Source organism: Meles meles, chromosome 10 (genome assembly GCF_922984935.1).
Source record: "Meles meles chromosome 10, mMelMel3.1 paternal haplotype, whole genome shotgun sequence".
Classification (NCBI taxonomy): Eukaryota; Metazoa; Chordata; class Mammalia; order Carnivora; family Mustelidae; genus Meles; species Meles meles.
In genome coordinates this window covers 77,775,614-77,793,253 of record NC_060075.1, presented here as the reverse complement: position 1 = coordinate 77,793,253, position 17,640 = coordinate 77,775,614, and the positions used below count along the sequence as shown (strand labels likewise).

General features: G+C 41.5%; 2 protein-coding genes across 2 annotated transcripts in view; one reads left to right on the top strand and one right to left on the bottom strand.

The window, feature by feature from the left end:
* GRM3 (glutamate metabotropic receptor 3) overlaps window positions 1-17,640 on the top strand; it is a 223,255-nt gene that overhangs the window by 172,805 nt on the left and 32,810 nt on the right. The window lies entirely within an intron of this gene.
* ELAPOR2 (endosome-lysosome associated apoptosis and autophagy regulator family member 2) overlaps window positions 17,345-17,640 on the bottom strand; it is a 214,682-nt gene continuing 214,386 nt past the window's right edge. The window contains exon 23 of the transcript XR_006820540.1: window positions 17,345-17,422. The gene's annotated coding sequence lies outside the window, so the exon portion shown is untranslated. The remainder of the gene's footprint in view (window positions 17,423-17,640) is intronic.

The window sequence follows — 17,640 nt, the reverse complement described above, 5'->3', positions numbered from 1 at the left end:
GATAAAACAGACAGCTATTCCTACTTTCAAGAAAATAAAGCCTGGGAAGCAGTAGGTTTTGATGGTCTGTTTTTCAGAGCCCTTCTCCTAATTAGAGATAAATTTGGGAATTGTTGGCATATTTAAACTGACAGGAAATAGGTAAAAATCACTTAGGGAAAAGATATAGAGAGAAAGTTAAAAAGACACAGAACAGGATCCTGAATTATTCCAGTATTTAGAAATAGGATGAAGTTCTCAGAGGGAAAAACAGGTGTTCTGAGAACAGTAAATTAGAAAGAAAAAAATCTTTTCTCCAATTTAAGAATATAGGTAGAGCTCAGAGGAAATAAAGCTCTGTCAAGACGTAGATCAGATAGGGCTTTAAGCTCCCTCATTATACAACAATTATCACAATAATTTCAAAATTATGAATAGCTTTCTCCAAGGAACCCTAAATGCTTTATGTGTCCCTTCTAATGTATCTCCTTAGGACTGTTATTAAATTATAAAATGATACATTATTGAAAGTGAAGCAATAAGGCCATTACCATCTATGCTATATTCAGTTTTAGATTTCCTGTGGGGAAATACTCCATTCTCCCCTTTCACTTTCAATGAGGTGAATCAAAGCAGAGCTACGATTCCAATCTTATTTATGAATATAAAATTAACTCAAAATACAGCTCATTCTTCTCAGCTCCCTCCTGGATAGTATACTCTGTCATGCTGTCCATCATTTTTTAATGAATATTATTCAATACACTGCTTGGGTCCTGTTTCTGATCACTTTTTATGTTAATTATTACAGAAAATTAAAATACGACTCAGGCTGGAGGTCAGTACAAGGAGCAGCAGGTATTTCCCGGAATTGCTAAGCCTCATCAGAGTTCTGCTGTCATCCTGTTAGGCTTTGGTATTCATTTATCCATTCAGATCATACTTATGAATCACCCTCTATGTGTCAGGTCCTGGACTTATGAGCCAGGCAGGAAAGGTGTCAGTCTCTACCTTTAGGAACTCAGAATCTCTTGGAGAATACATGGGAATAAAGAGGAGATTATAATGCAATGTGACAAAGCAAATCCACTTTGGACACAATGAACCATTCACCACATTATCCATTCCTCTTTAGGCTTCTACGGCTTCCATTCCCGTTCACAACACTATTCTATGACTTCCACGATCCCATGCCCTCTTTCTCCTTGTTCACCGGCCTTTCTCTCTCAATCTCCTTGGCATGCTTTCTTCTCCTCTGCCTGTGTCCAAACTCTAAATGCTGGGCTGCCCCGGGGCCCCCATCCTACCAATCCTCTTTGTAGTTATCTGATCAAGTCCCTACTATGGAGCATCAACCATGTAATGGTGATTCACAAATGTCTTTTCTCCATTCCTAATCTTTCTGCTGGTATCAGATTTATATATTTAATGACTTCACTGACATCTCATCTTGGATATCTAAAATAATCTCGAGTTTTACCTATCCATTTCAGAGCTCTTTATTTTCACTTCTCCTCTCACTCCCCATCCCCAGAAAAAGCATGCCTGCTCCTCTACCTATTGTTCTCAACCATTATCTATCCATTAAATAAAAATCCAGAGTTGATCAAAGATGGGCTCTCTTTTCCTCATTCCTAATGTTCAGTGCATGAGCACCACTTCAAAAGATATATCCTAACTCTGACCACTTCTTACTATCCCTACTCCTCTTCCAAGCCATTCATCTTCATCTCTTATTCCTTTCTTTATTGGTTTTCCTTGTCTTCATTCTTAGGTTCTTGGGAGTTCCTTTTCCACATAGTAATCAGAGTGAGCTGTTAAAAGTGTAAATCTAGGGGCGCCTGGGTGGCTCAGTGGGTTAAGCCTCCGCCTTTGGCTCAGGTCATGGTCTCAGGGTCCTGGGATCGAGCCCCGCATCAGGCTCTCTGCTCAGTGGGGAGCCTGCTTCCTTTCCTCTCTCTCTCTCTGCCTGCCTCTCTGCTTACTTGTGATCTCTGTCTGTCAAATAAATAAATAAATCTTAAAAAAAAAAAGTGTAAATCTAATCATTATATTCTCCGAACACTTTTCATTGATGACAGAAGAAAATCTAAACACATTACTAGAGTCCCTGACCCTCCTGGGATCCAGTACCCTATTTGCCCTCTTCAACTTTCTATCTTGCACCACTTTTTCCTTATCTTCTATGCATGAATGACACTGACCGTCTCTCTCTGTCCATCAATTACTCCCAAGAACATTCCAACCTTAGATACTCTTTTCTGCTCCTTCAGGGCAGAATATTCTTCCTCTAGAGCTTCAAATACCTAGCTGCTTCTTATCTTAAAGCTCCGCTGAAATGGTGCTTCCTTAAAGAAGCCTGCCTCAATCACCCTATCTGAAGAATCCTCCCAACTGCCATGACTCATCATTCTCCATACCATTACCTTCTCTTAGTTTTTGCCATGGCACTTAGCACTATTTGAAGTTACTTTATTTGTTTGTTTGTAGCTCACTAGAACAGCCTCCATGGAGACAAGGATCATGGGTATGTTTTTGATGCTTTTAGCCTAGGTGCTAGATAAATGAATGAGTTGCGGTTAGAATCATATACTAAAAGGATATAAAGGAGCATCATTTATTCTACTTTTAGGAGGTCAGCAAAAAATTATACATATCTTGAGTCATAAATAAGAATTAGTAAAGATGGACCCAGGCAAAGTGTATGAAAGATGCAAAGGAACATAAGCAAATAACATGGATTTTTCAGCGAATAGAAAATTATTTGGTTCTCATGGAGCATAGACCTTGAGAGGATGGTCTGGGGAGAGGAGTGGAGGGGACAAGTGTTGGGGAGATGGAAGGGGCATAAGAGAGTAGTAGTTAAGCACTTGTTAGGGAGGTAAAAGAATCACACTGTGAAAAGCATCAGTTCTCCAGCTAAAGAGTTTGAACTATTAAGGTTTAGACCTAGCAAATGTGATTTTAGGAAGATTTTTCCTGCTGCAGTGTGCAGAAGGAATTGTGGGGCAGAGGATATTGCTCAGATAAGGTCTGGGAAATCATTTCCCAGGATGAAAAATCTCTGGAAGTACAACACAGTCTTTTCTGAGCTGCTTTAGAAAATGGAATAGTAAGGGAACTCACCTCATGGAGTTGTTATTGAACGTAAGAGAATTCCTATGTGGTGAATCTGGGAAGATGAAGAGAATCTGAGGCCTTCTAAAATTTCTCAACCTCTTCCTTCACTCTAATTGAAAAGATGGCAATTTTTAAATTATTCATAATCAGAACTCACAAACAGGGTTTTAAAAGTTATCAATAATGAGATGCTCACAGCAATAATGCTAAATTTATCCAAGACACTGATACCACAAAAGGGATTATCTGATAAGCAGCCTAGAGCCAGAAAGGGAGTTTGGAACTGCTGAAATAGACAGGCAAACCATTCCCATACATATCCCCTAGGCACGTCTCCTTGGGCATTATCTCGTATTGCCGACCAGGGCATTCTTTCCAGTCTGGATCACTGCTTTCTAAGGGGGCAGCAAAAAAATGAATTCTTCCTCAAATGACCCATTTATAGAAATCCTCAAATCATACTGTGAGCGTGTTCATTTATTTAGCCTCATCATTCATTATCATTCCTCATCATTCATTTAGTGAACAATCCCTGAAATGCTTACTATGTGCTTCCTACTGTGCTAAACATTGAGAATGAAAAAGACATGGTTTCTGCCTTCAAGACAACCAAAGCAGTGTGTGAAAATGACTATGACAGATACACTCAGTGCTTATGGAAGTACCATGAACAGATATGTAAAATCAGACTGAGGGGATCCAGGACTCAGAGTAGGATAGGATTGGCCATGTTAGAAACCAAGCACTGGATTCATGCACCCTGGCTTTGCTTCTGAGACTTTCATTTAGTAGTCCCATGACATAACCCCTTTCATGCTCAGTCCCCACATCTGCCAAACATCATTTAGGACCTACTTTGTCAGGTTAAATTAAATGAGGTGATGTTTGTAAAACACAAAGCTGGATACAAAGCATTACTCAAATAGATACTCAAATATTCAAAATATAGTGTAAGATTCCTTCCTTTTATGATTATAAGGAAGTGTCAAGAAGGTATCCAGTGGAGTAGAGCAAGGGTATTTATTATTCAGCAAAAGAAGATGCATGCACGCCAAATGGCTCAATACCCAGCAGATGCCAGCAGCTGTAGTCACTTCCCAGCAGCACCTAAAAGTCCAAAAACTAATTACTACGACCAGCAATAAAAGAGGAAGTTCTGATCCAGCAGTGCTGTATAATGTGGGTCAACTTCCTAGGCAGGCAGATCTACACTGTGAACCAAAAGCTTCTCTTCCAGCCACCGAATCCCTATCTCATTGATCAGACCTCCCAAGGGCACTGGGCAAAGAAGGCTGAGGCTGTTCCCCCGCCATCACACCGTGACCCGAAGCACCCGACCCGGACCTCCTCGCTGTAAGACCTGTCCGCTAGGGAAATGGATGCCTGCAGAGCCCGCTCCCACAGCTCCCCACTCCTCTGCTAGAAAGAACACCTCACTTTACATGGCAATTATCACAGCCAGAGATGCCTGTGCCATTTCCTGAATTCATAGGATGAAAATGAAAAAGAAAGTAATAGCTGTCATTGTTTGTATGTCTTTATGCATGTGTGGGAAGCAGCAACTTTAAGGGAGGGGAAATCAGTTTTTCACCTTTCCCCTCTATTCTTGCAACAAAATTTTTGCAAATTTCTTCCTTCTCTAATCATACATTATCAAGAGAAGCTTTGAAAAAAGGGCTTTATATTCATTCCAATTGCTACCTTAAAAATGTTATGGCTTGTGTTTCCAATGAGTTACCACATCGCTCATTCAAGAAGGACAATCGCACACCCGAAAGCCAACAAAAGAAATGCTCCAGGGACAATTTTGAAACAGTTTGAAGAAAAGTATGGAACCCTGACCATTGTGGCGGCAACAATCAGGGCTGGAGAGGCTGAGTGGAAACTAATGCCACGCTGCCCAGCAGGCCCAGGGGCGTGGACGCACCGCAAAGCTATGATCAGCGAGCGAAGAATGGACTCGCCTCAAAGTGCGATTTCGGCGGTGCAGTTCCTCAGTCGCCTTTGATCCAAGATGTATAATGTTCTAACCCGTGAATGCCTGAATCACACACCGTCTCCGCCTCCTTCCAGAGTCCTCTGTCATTAGCTATGAAGTAGAAAGCCCTCGCTACCACGAAAATAGTAAAAAACGAAACAAAGGCCAAAAAAAAAAGGAAAGAAGAAAAATCCTGCCCATTCCACACTCCACAGAAAGTATCCTGAAATCCGCATGAAATGGAACTAGGAGGAGGAGATGTGAGGATGACCTCGGCCCGGTTCCAGGTGACCCTGGAGATGACAGAGCCCCCACTGCTGTTGAATGCATTCTTCCCACCCTTCCAACAATTATCTGGTCCCAGAGGGCCGTATTCAATTCCAGTAACTAGAACAAAGCTTTCGTTTTCCGCAATACGACTGCAGAGTTTTACCAAATAAACCTGCGAGCAGGTTCTCACAGTGACTTAAATTTATACCCCGGTCTCCATACCTGATACTCACACTTCTTTCTGTGGGTAAGTTTTGATGGGAGAATGTGTCTGGCTCACGACATGGGGAAAGGGCGTGAATCTTGTGGGTAAGAAGACTGGGAGGTCAAAACTCGAGCGTGTAGTGATTTTTCTGAAAGAGCTGTGAGTGGGGCCTGTCATGGCCGCCGTGAGGCGAGCTGCGCACGCGCAGCAGGGCGGGGCCGCACCAACTTCTGGCAGGATCCCCGCCTCGGGGCTCGAGTGGAGACAGGCAAGAAGGTATTACCTTGTTTCAAAGTCATTGTTTTAAAATAAATAACGGGAAAGAATACCTGAAATAGGCTTTTCCAAATAAATTCAGCAAGTAGTATGAGTTGAGTACTTTTCACAAGCAGATAGTCAATTTTCAGTTATCACGCAAAAGCCTTCAAGTTCTAGCCCCAAATATACCAGGGCCCTTCAGAATGGCAAGACCATACTCACTGCACTTGCAGTAATATACTGTTACCTTACGTGTTTGTACACGAATTTCATCAACGCATCAGCTGATGTTTGGGGAGGTTCCTTGCTTTCTGCCTTATATTGTTCAGTATTTTTCTGATTCCTTTATCCGTTGCCCCAGCACACATTTGTTAAGCGCTAGGTACTAAGGTGATCACAGTTAGTAAGACAAAATCCCGGTCATCAAAATTGTATAGGTTCTCCAAGAGAAAAAACAGGGAAGGAAAGCAAGCGCGTCTACACACCGAAGCAAACGCTTCCGGCCTTCCAGTACCTTGCCCTCTCAACACCCTCCAGTGGCCCCCCCTCCAGCAAAAACGCCCCTAAATGTGCAGAGGGACAAAGTCCGGAGTTCTTTCTTCCTCACTTCCATAGCCAACGTTAGGTCCTATAGCCAAAGTCTGACATCTCTTCACTACCTCTTGTTTTCTACATGAGTATATGTGCTGAGGTTCCTGTGATGATTCTTTGAACAGACCTAAGCCATTTAACTGAGGCTAAAAGCCTGACCACACAGTGGCTTCCCAACGGCGCACACTGGTGCACTCGCTTATGTATTCATTCAACAAACATTTATCAACCACCTACCAGATGGTGCTCTCTTAATTAAGCCAGGAGTCATGAGGCATTCTCTGTGTGCTGGACCCTGGGCTAAACACACCCCAGCAACGTGACCAGTAAGCGATGAGACAGATTCCAACGCAAGCAGTTGACTAGACTGCAGGGAAAGTGATCCATGGCACAGCCCAGCCTGGAGCATGCTCTCCGTCCAAGCAAGGAAACAACTTAGGGTGAAGCATACTCTGCTGGAGGTGTACACATGGGCCCTGAGACCCCAGAAAGAGCGTTCACTGACAGCCAAGCATCTCTGGTGTATTTGCATTTTCCACCAGCAGCCTCCTTAATTCATTTTCCCTCTGCTCATTTCAAAAAGAAAATCAAATTCAAATATCTGTATTTTCTTTCTAACTAGTGGGATTTTTTTCCCCTGTCCCTTGAGATTTAGTGAGGTAATTACACTTGCCTTAAAACACCTGTTTTCTCAAGAACCTATTCTGTATTAGACACAATCGCTAGGGTGGAAAGACGAGTACATCATCAGCGGGCTGGTCAGCACCAGGAGGAAGCAGGCAGCCTGGAATTCCTGCCAACAGCCTGTCGTGCTCCACAAAGGCCCAGGGTCACCACATCTTCCTGTGTTTCAAAAAATAAATCTACACTTTTTATCTCAATGTTTTCATAAAAGACACTAATTCAGCTATTTTGGAAATACAACAGAGGACAAATAAGACATATTCTTCAGGCTGAACTTAACCTATAGATGCAAGGTTATAATTCCTGTGTGAAAGATGGTAAGGTTTGGCTTCTGCCTTTGAGGGGCTCATGACTTAGTGATAATAAAATAGAAAAGTGGAAGAGAGATACAGAAAAAAAATTATAATGTGAGAGACAGTGGTGAGCGCCAAGGAAAAGGAACGGGATATACACGGGATTACAAAGAGTAATGATGCTTTCAGCCTGGAGGCAGCAAAGGGCAGGAAATGCAGTATCTGTGCTGGCCTTCAGGAGCATGGACAATTTGGCAGGCATTCCAGGGAAGAAAGGGCATAGGAAGCATGGGGAATGATTTGAGTAAACCTCTACAGGTGGAAAAGTACAGCGTACACATGGGCAAAGAGGAAGCAGGCAGTGAGGTTTCCTTGTGGATTCTGAAGGGACAGGGCAAGAAGGATGTGGTGATGGAGGGTGGGGGCAATGGTGCAGGACCCAGGATTCACAGCCATCCTTGATTCTGTGAGTATGGTTCCAAGACACACTGTATATAAGATGGTAGGCTCCTTTAGTAAAGTGAACACATTAAAATAAAATTGGGCAGTCGGAAACTTTGGGAAAGGCTACACATCCTATCAATTTCTGGATAACTTTCAAAGCAGACTGACTCACAAATTAGATGCTCGAAGGCTAAATGCTACCTTCAGAAATGAAACTCATTTAGCTATGTTAATCCAGTTTATTTAATCGCAGAACCTTTTTTTTTTCTTTGGACATTTATATTTACCCTAAAAAGAACAAACAAACAAAAAGATTCAGTCAATTTTGCTAGATGCAGCAGGAAAGCAATTTAGCCCTTCATGCAGTGGCGTGATAAGATATTGGTGGTTGTGGTGCTTTAAAGACATTTTAAGAGGAACCAGAAAGACAAAGGCAAGAGACCGGATACAGAAAATCAACTAGGAGCCTATCACAACAGTCCACAGGAATATTAATGGCCTCCTCTGATAGAGCTCTCTGTATATAGCAGACACCACTGAAGCTGCTACTCATATTCTGCATATGGTCATGAGAACCAGAACTAGGATGAAAACAAGGATCAATATCCAGTTTCAGGGTAAAGATGGATCAGCCGGAACTCACCATCACATCACCCTCCCCATCCTCCTCTCACTTTCTTCTTTTTCTCTCTCTCTTTTTATTCCTGCTCTGTTCCTGCCTTTTCTTGCCCAGCTCTACACCTGCCCGGTAACTCCAATTTGAAAGAAAACAAACGTTTGATATTTAAATGCTGCTGTTAGATTCTTTTTTTTTTTTTTAAGTTATTTATTTATTTATTTATTTGACAGAGAGAGAGAGCACAAGCAGGGGGAGTAGGAAGGGAGAAGCAGGCTCCCCACTGAGCAGGGAGCCTGAAGCAGGACTCATCCCAGGACACTGGGATTACGACCTGAGTTGAAGGCAGATGCTTAACCCACAGAGCCACCCAGTCACCCTGGGTTATTTTTTGACTGAGATTCATTTCCCTCTCTTTCCTGCTTTCTGCCCTTTTCTTTAAGACATTATAGGGTAGAACTAACATGGAAAACAGATGGTTAGCTCTGTGGCAGGGCCGGTGGAGGGGAGCAGAGTTCAGAGCATTAGGATGGGATTTTTTGCCAAATCCTCTTTCTCCTTTTCTTCTCCTGAGTTCTGAACACATAATGATGGATCGCCAAGACGAAACTAATTTCAGTTTTTGTTAATAACTAAGCCAGTACCCAATCTCCTCTCTCCACATCCTCCTTCATAGAAGACTTTTCTGATATTATGACTAGAATACTGGGCAAAAGCCAGAGAGCAAAAAGGTTCTGGTTTCCCACAAGCCCTTTCAAAGGGACTGGATCATTAGAGCAGATTCCAAGCTTACTAACCCAAATATCCATTTGTATGAGTAGCAAATGGCAAGTCTTTCTCCCCACCTGTCCTGTCACAGGTGGCACAGAGAGCTGGGGGAAGGTCAGCACCACCAGGCAAGTGCCACCCCATCTGTGCACCCTGGAAACCCACCATGTGCAGTGGACATGAACACGGAGGTGAGGTTGGGCCCCCCCCATCAGTAGGTTATGGGAGATAGAAGACCATCTGCCTGTCTCTTTTAGTTATGGTGATACTGTCATTGTTCTCCATGGAGGAGAAAAATATTATGGGAAAGGATGGAAATTAAGGAGGAGAAATTCCCTTTTCTTAGGGCTGGTGCTAAAAGATGAGCCAAGAACAAAAGTGTTCCCCTTTCCCCAAATGGTATTATTTTAGGAGAGTTGAACAAACCTTCTGGCCAAACTTCTTTCTCCCCTGAGAGAGCAGATTCCACTGTCCGTGAACACTGTCCTTTGACAATCTCTTTCAATATGAATATCCCTGAAAGGCTTAACATCAACAGAATTTAGAACTTCAATGGGAATTGGTTTTGCTTAGGTCTACATGGGAACCTTGGGTATTGGAAACAAGAAGGAATGCTGGAAAAAAAAGAGGAAGAGAAAAAGGCAGTAGAAGATCCCCAAGGTTCTTTTGTCTACTTCATGTGGCACACCTGTTTGGACACTGATATAAAAATACCCTCATCATCTCCAGTGATTTCAAGAATGACTTTAGATAAAGTCCTGGGTGTGAACAGTGCCCTATCCCCTGGCTTTTCAATAAAAACACTGTATGGGAAACATGGGAACATAAGCAAGAAAAAAATATGTATATGATTTTGTAATAGATAAAGTTAATTTGGTGATAGAATAATAATATATCCCTTAAGCATAACAATTATATAGTATATGTAATATAAAATTAATATATTAATATATATTATACCTATATGTCATATAATATATAAATATATATTATATACTAGTATGTAATAATTTTATCTGATATATGTAATTGTTATGTTTAAAGGAATATGTTTATCTACCACCCAGTTTTTTCTACCCTTAAGAATAATCGGAGGAATGGCAATGAGATTTGTATGAGCTAATATTATTTCTAAGGCTGGTCGCTTTCTAGGAGTATTTTCTAAGAAGGAACAAAATGGCCAGATTTATGATACCCTCATCATCCTTATTTTTATAATAATTCAAAATAGAAATTATGGCACAAAGTGAAGAGAAGTTACTATTTTCAGATTTGCTACCTTAATTATTTCCAGTGGAATGGAAACCCTTTCAGGAAGATGTGAGTTTGGAATTTTTTTCAGCAATATAAGGATGTGCTTGATGACCTGACAAGGTCACTTGAAATCTTGTAGTTCAAAAATGCAGCCCCTCTCTGTGCAGACAGAAGACAGGCTATGTATGCTAAAGCTGCTTAGGAAAAACATGACAGGCCAACAACAGACTGGCATGCTGGGAGAAGTCATTTATTTTCCCTTGTATTCTCTTCACATGATACCACACAGAGAGTCACACACATGTCCATGCATGCATAAGACAGGAGAAGAGAAATTAATTTGCTTCTCCCGTAGAAAATTTCAGTTATCTTGCACTAAGCTGCTGAGCTTATCTTTGGAAAGTTCACCCTTGAAGAATATAATTTCTGCTTTTCATAGAAAGTGGTATGTTGTTTGCTTAAAAATGGAAAGTTGGATTTATTAAGCATGCTTACAGTGACTATGTTCTTCAGAATATTAGCTCTGCTCCCATTTCTCAAGTTGGCTTTTTTTTTTTTAAGTTGGCACTACTGAAATCGTCAAACTCCTCTGAATGGGATTTTCTCAGCCATTTTCACCTTCTGTCTCTAGCACACTGCACTGAATTCTGCCGCATCCGAATCTGTGGCATTGCAGGGGAGGAGTGATGCAGGGCAAACCAACAAAGAACATAAGCCTTCTCTTCATAAAGCCATGGATGGATATATACTTCCATCTGCTTTAGGGGAAAGCCTCTTTTTCTTCCTCTTTTTTTAAAATCTATGGCTCTACTATTTGATGTAGTCACGTAGTTTAAAAACACGAGGACAGATTAAATTTGTCGTCAGAATTCGCAATGTCTTTCCCCCAAACTGAAAACCTTTGGTGAGGGTTGCAAATCACCAGTGTTCTTGGGTGCTTTGGTTTGTGCAAGGGACATCCCAGTAAATCAGAGAGAAGTCCCACCTTAGTTCTCCCCACTAACATCTATTCTATATGTTGTGAGTCTGCTCCAAAGAGCGTGGGCCACCTACCCCAGCTACGTGCAAGAGCTGCCATCTCTCCTAGGACAGGACTGATGGCCAGGACACATCCAGCTGAGGTGACTAGTTGTTCAAAAGGGGAGGAAAGGAAAACCAAGGAGATCCCTGTGAAATGGGGTCTCTGTTAGAGGTGGGGAGAACACTCAGCGTTCTCAGTGTGGAAATGAGAGGACTTTGAAGGAGAATTGAAGGGAACGCGTAAGCTGGAACTGTCTACGGGGAGAAAAAAAACCCCAAGTAATAGGAAACTCCATATTGTAACACCATAAAGAATCGATCTTTATGGGGGTTTTCAGTCCATAAAGAAGTGAGCCATTATCAGATAATCTCTGGAAATCCCAACATGTATTACCCTTGATGACGATTTCTCTGTCTTGGTAGCGGTGACATTAATGGCTGGATAACGTTGGTCGTGGCAGTGTGTTCTGTGCACCATAGACTAGGTAGCCCCACACTTATCCCCAAGGAGGCCTCTACCCCCACTGGGGCCAGTGGCAGCACCAGCCCTGAGACCTCAACCAAAAATCTCTTCAGATGTTGTCAAATATTTTCTGGGGGCAAAATCCCCCCTGACTGGAAAACTACAACCTAGACCCATGGTTTTTAACTGTGGTGACAAAATGATAGAGTAAATCATCAAAACAAAGGGGCAAAGGCCCATTTCCCTAAGATTAGTATTTCATTCAGAGATCGAAATGTCTTTTAAGTTCCTGAGATGATGCTCTTCAGTGTAATAAATGTACTCATCAGTTTTGGAAACAATTAGTAAAGACCTACTATGTGTCCAGCATTGCCTCAGGTGACTAGGGAACAGAGATGAACAACACATTGTCAAGGGGCTTAGGATTGAGGAAAGAGATGGACATGAAACAGCTACTCCTCTAATTTGTTATACTCGATTCCCTTAAAGCTAAACGTACAGGACACTGTGTCAGCGCAGCAGGAGAGCCTGATGACACGATGTCCAAGACGTCACTACACTTCCACCTGCACAGCTCAAATTCAAAGTCAGCGACATCAGGGACGTGAAGCCACCAGAGCTCAAATACGTAGCTCTTTCAGGACTTTATGCTTATTCATACATTTACACACTTTTACACACACACACACACACTTCGCTGCTATGTACATATCCATACAGATAAGCCCTGCACACACACACTTCGCTATCATATGCATACCCATACACATAGGCACTTGTATACCACTTGTCACCACTGTATACACACACACATATGTACTTCATGCCTCTCTCACATTCTTCACTTCTGTGTACATGTACATACCTATATACACTTGTACACACACCCATCACTACTGAGTACATATATACACACTTGTCCAGATACATACACTTTAGTACTATATACATATTCATACATATATGTACTCGTACACACACATTCACTACTGTGCTCATGTACATACATAATGCACTTGTGCCCCCCACATGCACACTTTACAGCTGTGTACATATCCATACATATATGCCCTTGTACACACAATTCATCACCATATACACAAACATGTATATACACTTGTACCATCACACACACATTATTACTGTGTACATATGGACACACACTCTCCTACTTCATACATATACATACTTAAATGGGCTTGTACGCAGATACTTCACCACTGTATACATACACGTATGTGTATACACTTGTACCCACACACACAACCCACCACTCTGTTCCTGTATGTACATACACACACTTGTTCCCATACACATCTGACAAATGCCATGTGTGTAGAACTAGTCATAGCAGCACCTGAGGGATGCTCTCAGTGACTTGCCCACATCAACTTCACATTCACTAACCTCATCTAAGACAGTGGCTTCTATGTAGAAGCATCTGCAATGCTGCCAGGAGCTTTCCTGGTCACAGGTCACCTGTAGCTAGAGCAGGTTGAAAGTGCCATGAAGCCACCATCCCTGGAAAAGCTATCACCAATGACAAACAAGAGTTGTGTTCCTCAAGCTAGTGGGTAAGTTTGGGTACTGGGTCTCTACTCCCAATTGATGTGGTTTCCCAAAGGACCGCAGTGAGAACGAGACCCACTGGCACTCAGCGAAGCACTCTGTGAGATATTTTTTTCCTGTCTACACCTTACTTTTTTACTCCCCTGCAAACTCCCACATCAACTTTTGAACTCAAATCTAGTCTTGGGATTTGCTTCTGGGACAACCCAGTTAAAGATACAGCATTATTGGGGTGCCTGGGTGGCTCAGTGGATTAAGCCGCTGCCTTCGGCTCAGGTCATGATCTCAGGGTCCTGGGACTGATCTCAGGGTCCTGGGATCGAGCCCCGCATCGGGCTCTCTGCTCCGCAGGGAGCCTGCTTCCTCCTCTCTCTCTGCCTGCCGCTCTGCCTACTTGTGATCTCTCTCTCTGTCAAATAAATAAATAAAATCTTTAAAAAAAAAAAAGATACAGCATTATTTATATAAGCTCAAAATGTCAGGAAAAGGGGGAAAAAAAAAAGAATGCCCCTCCACAGAAGCATGGCTAAGGAAACACATATAACAAAATACTATAGCTTCTGACCACTATTTGAATGAATCTCACCAAACTTAATTTTGAGCAAAAAATGTTACAAAACAATATATACTTTATGATGACATTGGTATAAAGTTTAACATCAGGCAAAACTAGTTCCTTGTACTAAAATATATGATGGTGGCACCCTTTGGGGAGAAGGAACAGGAACGAGGGGATGGGTAATGCTCTATTTCTTAACAGCCGTGATAATACATGCATATGTTCACATTGTAATAATTCACTTATTTTTGTAATTTTTCTATATATACAGTCTGTTTAAAAGTTTTAGAAAGTCTAAATATTCATCGCAGAGTCTGTGAGAAAAGCCGTACATTATGTAACGGGGCAGTGGGAGTGGGAACGGGTAGAAAACAATAGGATAGCACTATTTCCCATTAAGGAGGATCCCTAACCAAAGATTCAGCGGCCACCTGAGACTTCCAGCTGAAATAAACCAAGTAAGCAAAGGCTGACCCTGAGCCTGACCTCTGAACTGGGAGAGAAAGGGCCTGGCATCTCACTAATTTTCACTCATTGTGCCTTTCCTCCCCACTCTCCACTCCTAGTCTAAGAGCACATTGGTCCTTGCTGAGCGATTTTGAGAGCTGAAAAATTCAGCAGTAATATGTGGAGTAGATATAGGAAAACCAGGATAATATGTAATAAAGCATTAGAAGCATAAGCCATACATACTTTTCAGGACAAATTAAGAGAGTCCTTTTCCAAAGTCATTAATACCCACCTCGTAAGGAAACCTGATGTTCTTTCAATAGCTTCTCTCGAACACTCCCTTTCGGTATGGACTGTAGGTACTTACTAAGCATTTTTCCTATGTGAGACTGACCACCTTAGACATCTAGATGGTGCTTTGCCCCAGCAGCTAGGTTCCGCTGATAAATAACCATGAGAAATTTTCTTCCTAATCACTAGGGAAATTAATTACTGATACCAAGCATTCTTTCTTAGTATTTCCTATTTCCTAACTCTCTGCTGCATGATGTTTGTAAATGACTGTTTGCTCTAGCCAAAGGATTTTGGTTTCTTTACCTCTTGACCTCCAATAAGGTCTTTCAAGGGAGATGCCATTTTCTGTCCTTTCATTTATGTCTTTATTCCAATTCATCAAATTAGTCCACTGAAACCTCAGTGATCGCCTGGCTGGCAAATGTTGTAACTTGGAGCCGTGTTGCCGTTAGTAGCTTTTGCAATCTTCATTAGTATTTATGAATGTGAACCGAGGCCGTGGCAGTAATATTCCCATTACTGAAAGCCTGTTAAGAGCCACATTATTGTCTTACCTTAATTGGACTTCTGTCTGAGAGGCAAAAATAAAGACCTGATTTAATTGTCTCCTGCCATTGACCTACGATATTTTTAAGGCACGGGCTCCCCTCCTCTCTACCAAATGGGCCTTAGGAGAGCTGGTCACATTGGCACTAAACTTCTCAAATAAATCCATTAAAAACTGGGGTCAAAACTAATTGGGTAATGAACTGAACTGAGAAGTCATTCTCCTGACTTCGGGCCACGTCAGCCTTCTTCTGAAAAGCTGGGACCTGATTTTGAGGAGCCAGATAGTGAAAGGACTTGAAATTGGGTTATGGAGGTTACAAATCTATCCACAAAAGAATTCTGCCATCCTTCCAGTTGCTTTTCCCTCCTCTCATTTGGGTTCTTTCATGCTATTGCAACAACAAATGGATTTCTAATGATGTTTGCTCCCTTGGTGAGATTCAACTTTAGAAACAGGCAACTCCCTGGAGTCTCCTCACTCCAAAGACCCGTACAACCGATCTCCACGATTCTGGTTCATTGGACTTTATTTCCCAGGTGAGCCATTTGACTCAGAGGCAACTCTAAATGCGTCAAGAAGGCAATGAGATCAATACCCTAGAGCTTCCAGTCTCTCTGTCATTGGAGTGACTCCAGCAGCACCTGAGAAAGAGCCTGGTTTTCCTCCCTGCCCCCGCACCCCCCAGGGTGGGCATGTTTGGAATAACCTCAGAAACAGAATTATTCTCTCTTGTGGAATATTTGACAAACTCGGTTCATCTTTTCCTTCTAGGTTCTCCTTTCAGGCTTTGTCACTGGAGTATAGACACGGCAACCTTTCATTCCAAGCTAACGCTTCCGCTGAGGGTGGATCTTTGTTCAGAATTCGTGATGCATTTATGTGAAGTGCTTGCATGTATTTTCTGCATTCAAATGATTTAGATATTAGACCATACCTTGCGGTATATTGGACAAATTTAGTACCAGGTACCTGGAATTAAAAAACAAAATTTCACCCAAAGTACTATTTGTTCATCACTCTCTTTATCAAGCACTTGTTACAATATTTGCAAAATATCATTTCCGTAAGTTACTTTGTAAGCTGTTGTGTGTGACCTTGCTCAATTATTCATCATGCTTTTTTAACTTTATAGTTTTATTTTTATCACAATACATGCACATAATTTTTACATGAATTCAACTAGCTTATGAGAAGGAACAACTGTCTCTTGCTTTTCTCTTTTTCCAGCCACATCCATTCTCCACAAATATTCACTTTGACTCTTTTGATAATGTCCTCACTCCATTTTCTCTCTCTTTCTGGAACTCTCCTTGATTGAATGTTGAAATTCCACAGAGTAGTCTCTAGTTTTCCTGCTTTCCTTCTCAGCATTTTTGTCAAACCTTGAGTTTTCTCAAATGTACCTTTCCATCCTTGTATTGAATTTCTAGTTCTGCTGTTTCTTTTCCAGAAGCTCATGCCTGTTCTCTGATTGTTCCTTTTTAAGAAGATGCTGCACCTTTTTCTTGTCTCTCAGAGCACGTTCGTGCTTTACAGCGTTTGCCTTGCTCCTTGTGCTGTCTCTGTGGACTTCACGTTTCTTTGTTCTGCTTGTCTCAGTGGCTCTCAGGTTAGAAGTTCACTCAAATGTAAAACTGATCGGCAATTTCTGTTTTCCTTTTTTTTATTATATTTTGAATAGGTAACATATTCACATGCCTCAAAATGCAACAAGTCTATGAAAGAATTGAATAAAAATTTCCTTCCCATCTTTGTCATGCAACTGTTCTTTTCTGATTCCGTGCCCATTGGTAACCACTTTCTTGAGCATCCTTCTGGAGTTCCTTTATGCATATAATAAAGAAAGGAATAGATTCTTCTATTTTTCCATTTACATAAAGATTGCATATTAAATATTACAGTATATGTGCTGCTTTTGTTTACTTCTAATGGTGTCATTTTTAAGTTTGTTATATCTCCATAACATGTGACACCCAGAACGATTCCTCATTTTTCATAGCTATACAGTATTGTTTTCTCATTATTGATCATTTCCAGTATTCTTCTATCACAAAGTTCTGAAATAAATAAAACATTGAAAACATCATTTGACACAAATGCAAATATGTATATAGGATACATTCCACAAATTGAAGATACTGGGTGAAATTCATGTGTATTTATAATTTTGAAAATCTATGTCAAGTTGCCCTCTGTTGGGGGCACACCAATTTACCTACCCACCAGGAGTGTAATGAGGCTTCTCTAGAGCCTCATTAGCAGAATAGGTGCACAC